The following is a 9,167-nucleotide window of genomic DNA, read 5'->3' as shown; positions in this document are numbered from 1 at the left end:
ATACAGCAAAAAAAAAAAAATAAAAAAAAAAAAAATAAAAAGATACCTGCACCCCAATGTTCATAGCAGCACTATTTACAGTAGCTAAGATATGGAAGCATCCTAAGTGTCCATTGACAGATGAGTGGATAAGGAAGATGTGTAACATATATACAATGGAATATTACTCAGCCATAAAAAAGAATGCAATAATGCCATTTGTAGCAACATGGATGGACTGAGATTATCATACTAAGTGAAGTAAGACAAAGACAAATACCATATGATATCAGTTATGTATGGAATCTAGCAAAAGATTCAAATGAAATTATTTCAAGACAGAAACAGATTCACAAACATAGAAAACAAAATTATGATGACCAAAGGATAAAGGAAGGGAGGGATAAATTAGGAGCTTAGGATTAACAGATACATACTATTATGTTTAAAAGAGATGAACAAGGTCCCACTGTAAAGCACAGGGAACTGTTATATTCAGTGTCTTGTAATAACCTATAACGAAAAGAATCTGAAAAAGAATACATATATATATACACACATATATATGAGTGATTCAGATTTATCTGAATCACTACTGTACATTGGAAACTAGCACAAGATTATAAATCAACTATAATTCAATGAAAAAAAGTATGCAGACATATTTACAAATAATAAAAATTGACTGCATGTGATTAGACTATGGGCATGGAAAAATAAATTGCTGCGTATTTAAGTTAAACCAGAGGAGAAGAAAGATTGAGAGAATTATTATTGATAATATTCTATTTCTTGTGAATAAGCTCTGTAAAGAAGGATGAGAGATTGAGGTCAAGCAAAATATTGAGAGTGCCATTATAAGAGAATCCAAGAGTTTTGGGCAATCTCATATCTTTGGAAATACAAAGCAATAGAATTCAGGGCTGTCAAGCAATCAGGACTTGAGGAAGCAATGTCGTAGATAAGTGGCAGATATAGCCAAGCGTCCAGTGTTCACTAGCTTTCTCTCTTGAGGAAATTGTGGAATTCTTAAGTTCCACAAGGTAAAACGTAAGCATAAAACCTCTAAAAAGCAGAGAGGCAAGTTTAAAATTCTAAGTAGACAAAAAGTATAGATCAGGAATTGCCAAGGAAGAAGGGCCCTACTAAATGACCCAGATTTTTAGATCTGAAGGTCTAGGTTCTAATCATAATCATGAATTAGAGGTAGAGAATCAACCTTACAAAAACTGCAGCCCAACTCCGAGTCATGCAACGACAAGGAAAAAAATATTGTTAGCAGAGAGAACAAAAAAGACATAAATTTCACAGGAGCAAAATAAAATTGTGGAGTATATTTTCAAGAAAAATGAAAGTGATCAGAAAACAGTGGAATAGCATGTTTTTTAAAGTGTTGAAAGAAGACAAATGTCTACTTGGAGTTTCATAAACTATTTAAACTATCCTTCAAAGGTGAAGATACAAATATTTCCTGACAAAAATGGGAGAATTTTTAAAATAATATTTTAAATTAAATTTTACACATTGAAAAATACTAAGGGGCATTCTTCAGGTTAAGGAAAATGCTGGGATATGGAAATACAAATATACATGAAGAAGTTAGAGCCCTGAAAGGGCAAACACGTGAGTCAGTATGAATGAATATTCACTGCACAAAGTAGCAAAAATGACTTATGGAGTCTACATGTTAAAAGGCATTACTATACTAACACAAAATATGGGATAGGTACATGGAGCAAAGGTATTTTAGAGCCATAGCATTTTCTGGGAAATGGTAAAAGTTATAACTTACATTGGAAGGTAATAATTTAAGTATGAATATTATAATCTCTCGGACAGTCTTTCTCACTATTTTTATCCTAGAAAAACCCTTGAAATAATAATTTTCAGATCTCGGGAAAGTTATGCATAACAATTATCATAACTATATTTCACAGAACATTAGTTTGATCAGTAAATTGTAGATATAAAGATGTAGTATTATTTTCAATGCTCTTTTTAATAGTGACTGATACTTTGTATTTTTTTGTCTATTATATTAGCCTTTTCTTTTTGTGTTATTTCTCTTTCCCACAAAAGATATCAATCTAATGAAATTCAGTAGTGTAGGTAGATAAAAATTTAGTTTTCTCTTTAAAAAATGATAAGATTTTTATCTTATCCAAGATATCTACAAAGTATACCATACCTAATAAAATGTGGTACATAGTATGTGGTATGCACAAGAATGGTTTTTACTCCTATTTAAAAATAAAAATAATTTTTTACGCAACTTTCCTTTAAGATAATCAAGCTTAGCTTACTTTTCTTAAAATTAATCTTCTTCACAGATTTTAAATATATATAGTTTTACATATATATAGTTTATAAACTAACTAAATTAACTAAAACCGTCAAGCCAATCTCTAGCTTACCCTTTCTCAGCAACCTACTCTATTGTCCCTCCTTCTGTCTTAGTAATAGAACTGCTAAAATAAAGACCTCAATTTCCTGTTCCCTTACAAATCGGTGTGGCCATGTGATGAAGTACTGCTTATGGGATTTAAGTGCAGGTAGTGTGTACAAATTCCAGGAAGTGTTTTGAAAGGGAATGCTCTTGCCCTTCCTCTTCCTTTTCTGTAGTATACACATAACAACGGCGGAAGCTCGGGCAGCCATCTTTCACTGTAACCTGGTGTCCCGGGAAATGAAAAGCAAACAAGGCAAAGCAATGAGATCAGAGGATAACTTTACCCCAGGACCACTCTTTTGACACTCTTTTAACTAGACTCTCGTTTGACCCCTTATGTTGAGTTTCTGTTTCTCAGAAACAAGGGGAATTCTCACTCAAAGGGATTCTGTGAAAGGGCATTGAATACAAGTGACAGAGGAGATCTCCAGAACTGATAATGAAGAAAAATCTTAGGTTTTGAGGGTGTGGTGTTCAAAAAGGGCTATACCTTATTTTTTTATCATAGAAAGTCAAAATGTAATATCTGAAACTGGAACATTTTGGTTTAGCAACATAAACACATTATTTAGGAATATGAGTTTAACATACCAGAGAGAACATCTAAGACGGCCAGAATGAGTTGCCTTTGGGGAGTGAAAAGCAAAGGTGAAAAGCGGTGAAAATGAGTGGCACAGAGGAATGTTATTTTCCATTATGAGCCCTGGTGAACTATTAGATCAATTAAACTCTGTAAATGTATTACCTTATCATTTACTGTATTTATAGTGATAAACACAAAAAATTATTTTTAAAGATGAAATAGATATTTAAACCTGTGATCTGTATTTTCTACAGATCTCTGTATGAGAATGTAAGAAAGTTCTGTTGTTTGTGCTAGTTGACTTACCAGAAGGTGATTTAAAGAAATGGCATTCTTAAATTGAGAGACAAAGGTCAAAGACAAGCAATGCCTTAGCTGTTAAAACGTATATCATGAAGCACGGATCCTTAACTGCATACAGTGGCATTCCACAGGGAGTGAGGAGGAGTGCCTTTAGTTTGTATCTGTGACTTATTGCTATGACATGACACTATTACATTTTGGTTTTTAGCATTTTTAAAGAGGAAGTAATAGTTATGAGAGATGAAGAACTCAGAATTAAGTACTGTAGTTATACACAGAAGGGTAATTTGGTTTTGATGTATTGGCTCAAGCCTGTTAACTAATAATACCAAATTTTAAGTAGCATCTCACCAGTGTGAAAAAGAGGTAGCATCATTATTAATGTCTAAACTATAGTGTATTTCACACAGGATTATGGTAAAGGTCAGGCCATGTTTCTCTGAATTAAAAGCTATTCTGAGCTATAGCATTCCTAATCAACTGAGACCTAAAGGTGCATAGCTCAGTTATAATGAGGCACAATGAATTTAAATAAACTGCAAGATACAGTATAGTGATTTATATGTGCACTGTGGTACCCTTTTAACTCATTAGCAATGAATGATACTATGTGTTTGCAACTGTTTTTTGCTGTATGACTATTTTTTAATCACAATATTTCTTAGTAAAAATGCCTTATGCTCCCATTTCTTCCTGTATGTGTAAAGTAAAAGGTAATGGGTGCTCCTGGCATGTACCCAAACATGAGTTACAGCAGAAAGGAACCAGCAAATATCCACCCAAATAAATTTCATAAATTAACCATTTGTAACTATGCTTACATGTTTATGGTTTCATGGTATAGAATTGCCATGAGAATTGAGAATAAGAATTGAAGGTTATACGTAGGTTTCTGAATTATACTTCAGACTTATTTTTGTGGAGGAATTAAAAAAAATCATTAAACACATTTGAGCATTTATTAAATAACACCAAAATTTAGCCAGAAACTCTCTGCTTAATAATTCAGAAGTCTTATTTACCATCTCCCATCATCTTATGTATACCCAATGATTTTTGTAAACAACAAATCCCTATAGCTTGCTCATATATCAGGTTTACATAAACTATGGGGTTTATTTCATTTAGTAAAAGCCTTTTGTTTTCTTTATTTCTAGATTAAGAGAAAATCTTATGCATGACATGCATGATCAAACATTTAACTACAAAAGGGGAGTGATTGAATTGATAAAATTCTCTTTATAAATGGCTCAATTATATCTACTTTTTGTGGTGGTCAAAAGAGACTAGTTATAAGATCCTGAGAAATCTGTTTCTCCTAATGCTTAGGAAATCTATCCATATTATATTTATCTTAAGTTATGCTCTCTACACTTGAAATAGCCTCACTACTCCTAAAATTGAGTCAATTTAATACCATTGTATTAAAACAGGATTTTTGTCTTGGGGTTCAACTGCTTTTGAGTTTCATTATCAATTACTTATCCTTCCCTTTCTTTCTCTTGGTGAGTTTTTGCCTAATATACACTTGGCCTTGTACTTATTAATTCTAGAATAATGTGACAGATGTTTCTAAATATTCCTCAATATCTATTCTCCTTTCTTTCCCTTTAGAAATAGGAGTAAAGTTATACTTAGCTAAATGGCCATCTTACTACAAACTTCATTTCTCAGTCTCCCTTGAAGCTAGGTATTATGGGCTGAATCGTGTCCTCTCAAAATTTATATGTTGACATTCTTACCCCCTGTACCACAGAATGTGACTTTTTTTGAAGATTGGGTTTTTAAGAAGGTACTTAAGGTTAAACGAGGTCATTAGCATGGGCCCTATGCCAATATGACTGGTGTCCTTATAAGAAGAGGAGTCTAGGAGACAGACAAATATACAGGAAAGACCAAGTGAAGACACCAGAGAAGGCACCATCCATAAGCTATGAAGAGAGTCCTCAGAGGAAACCCTCCCTGTTAATACCTTGATTTCAGACTTCTAGCCTTCAGAATTGTGAGGAAAATAAATTTCTGCTGTTTAAACCACTCAGTTGGTGGTACCTTGTTATGGCAGCCCTAGCAAACTAATACAGTAGGAGTGGCCATGGGATTGAGTTTGTGTTACTGGGGTATAAGCAGAAGTGATGTGTGAAGTTTCTAGATAATTTCCTTAAAAGACAAGGTGGAATATTCTGCCTTATCTCTTTTTCCTTTCTCACAGTCTTGAACACAGATATGGTAGGGACTCCACTTTGAGTGTTCAAATAAGAACAACACGTTGGGTGTGGTAGAGCAACAAGATGGAAAAAACCTGGCCCCCGAATGACCTTGTAGAGAAGAGCCAGCCAGCCAGCCAAGCAGAACGACTCATACCTGGACTATTATGTAAGAGATAAGTAAACTTTTGTCTTTTGTAAGCCACTGAATTTTGGGGGTCTCTATTATTGTAGTTTAGCCTTTAACCCTAACTAATAAAACATGTATGGCATAAGTACCAGGCACAGGACCGCTATTCTATTTCCATTTTAATTTTTCATTTATATTCCATACATAATAAATAATACAGTTATATGAAATAAACTATAACATTTATAATTTAAATATATAAAATTATAATATCCATATACTTTTTGATTGTATATTACATTGTCACACTACTAGCATTTTCATTACAATTTCCTTTCAGGTCTAGCAGTAATATATCTAATGGATACTTGTCTTTCCTTTTCTTGGTCATTCTCAGGTGGTCTTTATGAACTATTATTAAACTCATTTTCATCCTTCATGAAGACCATCTGAGGGACCAAAGATATCACATGGTCATCATTGTACATTTGGAAGATGGGGTCCATCCACCATCACATACCCCTGGCTCCTATCCAAGCACTTATCTGAGGTGTTTCTGATTAAGTTCTATTATTATTATTACTATTATCAATATTTCACCAAATTATGAAGCTGGAAGCCATGGCCTTTTTTCCACAGGCTTATTGATTTTCCACACATTTACTTCAAATCATGCCATGTGATTTTTTTCTTTTTTAACAGATGTTGATAACCATGGTATGTGAGTTCAGTGGACATAATACCCACCCCTGCCATCTCCTACTAGTTTCTAATCATACTAGATGATTTATAGTAATTTTAAGGACCTTCATTATACAGAGCTCTTTTCTTATTGTTTTTGTAGTCAGAAAGTCCAACTCTCTTTCTAACCTAACTCTATATAATATTGCTGCTCTTTTTTGTTATCTGTTATGTGTTGAATAAGTGTGTCTTAATGCTTAAAACCTAAGATTTGCAGCAAAAGGAAAGATGATGCTCCTGGAATGAAGTAGTGCATCGAATGCTGCTAGTAGCCATTTAGAAATTCTTTCCATTGTGACTTACATAAAATAACTTGCAAGCAAAGCAGCCTCACAAACACGTGTTCAACTGGAGTCCTGTTGGGAACTAAAAGATGGGCAGTTTCTTGCTCTCTAAAGAAAAGGATAAGTTTAGCTTGACTGAATGGTGGTAATTCCATCTCCCCACTCTTGGATTAAGTGATTAACCCACTGGAAGTCTGTGATCTGATTTGAAGTCCCTAGCTTCAGAAGAGAAGGTCTCCACATGAGACCTATTCACATAAACCTGAGTTCCTCTAAATAGAAAAAAAAAAATCTGCATTTACTCTTAATTTTTTTTTTCAGTTGATGAAATGTTTTGGAGTATCAATAGGATTTTGATAGTACCATAATTTCTTCTCAAATGCAGCACTGGGAAAGTAGAGCTTGAAGGTCCTGGCACATAGGGTTCTGTTCCATGGAATTTAGGCAGGAAGGAGATAGTAAATCACTCTTAGAGCTTTTTGAGGTGCTTTCCTTGTCCTCCCATCAGATCAACTCTCATTCTAAGAAACAATGAATTGAGTTTGTAAGGGGGTTTTAACATGCCAAAATAAACATTTATTCTTTGAATTTTGAATGGGAAATGAAAATTTTTTGACTATCTGAACCCTGAAGAGTGTACTCAATTTGATAATTTCAGATTTAATTAAGTAATTGGGCATAGTTCTCAGTGGAGTAGGGCAAATAAAGTACTCTTGGCTTGAGTGATCACTTTAATAAAGTGAGTTTCTTCCTCTCCATTAACTTTTGTTGAAAAATAATTCATTTAAAATGAGAGTTGAAACCACCATAGTCCTAAAACATCTCATAATTGAACATCCCCCCACTCTCCAAATTAACACAGTAAAGCAAGGAAAAAAAGGAGGTCTAAATACAATCAAGCATTTAACAGATACCCAAAAGGTTTGAGCTTCTGACATTGTACATGTATTTATGCTGTTAATTACCATCAGTATATGCTATATGCTGAGTATTACAATATATGAAAATAGAATTATGTGAAAATTTTAGACTCAGACTTTATGGAATTAATAGTCTAAGGGAGGCATTTCTTTTATAATGACTTATTCAGGTATGTTGTGGTTGAAAGATTTCAAAGTCTAGCTAGACTCCTAACATATTTGGAAGATAAATCCATTCATTTGTTCAGAAAATATTTGTTAAGCAAGTACTACATTCTGATTAAAATGGCCTTAAGTTTCCCTTCAGCTTGACTAAATTTTAGACAAGTTTCTTTCTGATTATAGGCCCCTGACCTCCCTTTTCATGGAGCATTTACTTTCTAAAACTTTCAGTTATAAATTCCTTCTCTGCCCCTTTGATATGTTACCCTTCTCCCAACTCTTGCCAGTTTTACAACCCAGGAATATCTTTCCCAATAACCTGGCAGCCGTCTCTTTGACATATAATCATCAAAGAGATAGCATCCTTAAAAAACAGAATTTTTGCAACTCAGAAATAGCCTTGTAAACAGTAAAGAGCCTGTTTTACTCCAAAGAAGAATCTAAAATTTGAGTTAAAAAAAGAAAGATAGCATCCCTATCTTTCAGTCTTTGTAGGAGGCTAGGAACCTAACTTCGATTAGTGCCAATTAGCAGACACAGATGGCCTAATCACATTAACTACCCTCCTCCCTAACATTGTCCAGTACTTTGCCTGTAGCTTGCCCCAGTACTTAAGATCTCTCCCATTTTTTGTTTCAGTTGAGTTCATTCTCCCTCCCTTATTGCAATAGTCTTGAAAAAAGTCTTCCTTCCCTATTTAACTTGTCCACTGTAATTTTTCTTTGACAATTCCAAATCCTGTATTAATAGGGAATAAAAATAAGACATGTTTGGGATAGGTGTCGCCCTTGCCCTCAAAGATCTTAGAAACTATTAATGCTGTAACAATTTCTTGAATGTAGAGGCAGCTTCAAGGAATGCTTCAAATGTATATTGCAGATTCCATTTAATTTACATTTGAATTTATCCACAAACTTGGGTATTCTAGAGGTCCTCCAGACTGATGATGGTTATCTGAAAGTTTCTGAATCAGAACCCATCCCAAATTTACACTCAAAACCAGGTTTACATGCAGGATGAATAATGGTGCTATTTAGAATGTAATAAAACGGTATTTTACTTAGAAATATCTTCACCAGGATTATTGGATGATTGAAATCCCATATGTAGACATATGTCACTTTGTATTAACAATTATCTTTCTTTCACTTTCTTTTCAAATATGATAATTAAGTAATTTATATCTTAGTATGAAATAATACATCATATAGTCCTTTGCAACGTGAGGGAGCCAGGGTATCATAGGAACTTTGAGAAGTTGGCCTAGAGAGAAGTAGAGGGAGAAGAATGCTGAGTGTGCAGTTCTTGAAAGATTTCTGCAGAACTAATATGTGCTGTTGAAGTTTTATTAAATAATTCACATAAAATGGATGCTTATAGAAATCAAAAGCATTAGCATTATTTGTAAAATT

This window comes from Lipotes vexillifer, unplaced genomic scaffold, assembly GCF_000442215.2.
Source record: "Lipotes vexillifer unplaced genomic scaffold, Lipotes_vexillifer_v1.1 scaffold67, whole genome shotgun sequence".
Taxonomy (NCBI): domain Eukaryota; kingdom Metazoa; phylum Chordata; class Mammalia; order Artiodactyla; family Lipotidae; genus Lipotes; species Lipotes vexillifer.
The sequence above is the reverse complement of the archived record's forward strand: the minus strand, read 5'-3'. Positions refer to the sequence as shown.